This window comes from Aplysia californica, unplaced genomic scaffold (assembly GCF_000002075.1).
Source record: "Aplysia californica isolate F4 #8 unplaced genomic scaffold, AplCal3.0 scaffold00306, whole genome shotgun sequence".
NCBI classification, from domain to species: Eukaryota; Metazoa; Mollusca; class Gastropoda; order Aplysiida; family Aplysiidae; genus Aplysia; species Aplysia californica.
The window spans coordinates 566667-568759 of record NW_004797576.1 but is presented as its reverse complement, the minus strand read 5'-3'; positions in this window follow the sequence as shown (position 1 = coordinate 568759).

The following is a 2093-nucleotide window of genomic DNA, read 5'->3' as shown; positions in this document are numbered from 1 at the left end:
ATCCTCACTTTATTTGTTGATTACGAACGTCTTTTGACATTTAATTTATGAGGTTTACGTTTAAGGATGAATTTGACAGCGACAATGTTTCAAAATTAAAAAGGGAAGCAGTGATTATTTGATTATATAGACGCTTCGCCCCTGGTCACATTATGCGCAGCTGCGAAACAACAGGATATCTTCCTCTTCATGAAAACGTCAAGGCCACCTTGTTGTCTACTGTTGTCCCCATTACAAAGTAGCCTACTACAAGTGCACTTGAAGAAGCGCTTTCAGCACACTCAGCAAGTAGGAGTTAGAGGAAGACTCTAATTATCATCTAATTATCATGTCGCCACAAATAAGACGTAGTCTCAAGGATCTTCACCTCCTGTGCTGAGTCGAAATTTTTGAAGAGATGACCTATCTTTTCTTTCATTTTCTTTTTTTTGATAAGTGTTTTACGGCGCTCGCAACTGCACAAGGTCATATGAGTGTGCAGGACACAAACTTTTTCAGTTGGTAGTAGATTCAAATGCCGCATAACAATTTCAAAGGTAAATAAGCTTGAACCGGAGGGGAAAAAAAGAGGCTATAAGTAAAAGAAGTGTTTCAAGGTAAGAATTAAAAGGGTTTGGGTTGTTTTTTGTGTGTTTTTTTTGTAACGAAAAAGTTAGATGTAAGCCGTGCGGTGCTACAAGGAAGAAATCACACGAAACGAAACTATTAATTGTTAAATTTCTAAAACCCAAAAATAAACACAAGTTTAAACAGAAACGAATGGTTATGATAAAAATCAACAAACTGCTGGTGTATGTATGCAGAACTAACAGAATGAAATGTAAAGCCAAGTTTACTTTTATTTACATATTGTCGCACTACTAAAACGCTGCGGCATATAGGCTTGCATTGATCTGAAGACTGCTACCATTTTCACTTAAGCCACAATTGGCTGGGTAGGGTTTTTGTTTTTTGTTTGTTCCAGAAACTGGGCAAGTGTTACTATCTATGTTAGTGAGTCTGCTGAGAGATAATTTAGTCTCTTGATTCCGCGAACATTGGTTTCAAATCGTATTTCCCAAAAAATAATATTCAAACGGTGAATTAAGAAATGGTATAGGTTTAACGCCCCCTATCAACAATATTAGGTTATTTTAGAGGCAGGACCTCCCAGATCAACGTCTGTCTCCGAAAGGACCGATCCAAACAGGAAATTCGAGTGTAGTGCCTTTCCCAAGGACACAACGCGGACGGAACTGAGGCTCGATTTCCCGAACCCGGATCTCAACGATAACCGATAGCCTAACCTCTAGGCCACCCACGCCACTTTATCGTATTTCCAAATTAAGAAACGTTTTTACAGATGGTGAGACACGGTATGCAGGTGGCAAGATAATTATTTCACTCCGAGTCTATTTGATAAAGCGAAACAGTTAAATGAATAAGAAGAAAAAAATGAACTTGAAAATAGACAAGTTTAAATAAAATATAATGGTTATGATAAAAAATCAACAAACCGCTGGTATTTGTTATAACTATTTTGGTGAAATGTAAGGCCAAGTTTACTTGTTTTTACACAAATTACCATTGCACTACAAAACGCTTCGGCGTAGGCTTGCATTGTCATTGATGATCTGAAGACTTCTGTCATATTCACGATATTATAGTCACGGCTTGGGTTTTTTGTTCCATCAACTGGGCAAAGTGTCACCATTCTTTGTTGATGAGTCTGCTGAGTGAGCATTTGGTCTTTTATTTCACCGTGCCTCGGTTTCAAATCGTAATTCCAAATTCACAAGCGTTCTCGTAGATGTTAAGAAAATGTGTGAAGCAAATGTCATCGTGCGTTTCGGTCCCCTTCGACCCTGCTTTACACTTTACTCGAACAAATCATTGCTCGCTCAGTGCTCTTCCTCAGTTTCTCCTCGTTAACAGCCTGATACCAGCCTCATCGACGAAGGTAAATTAATACTGCTTAGTGAAGTGTTCTGCACCAGCCATGCTGCATAATATTGATGTCTGGTTGCTTCAGTCCTATCAGAATTTCTTTCCGCGGGAGCATCCTCGGGATTATTTTTTTTATTGTGATCAATTCACCCTAAAATGAAACTGCC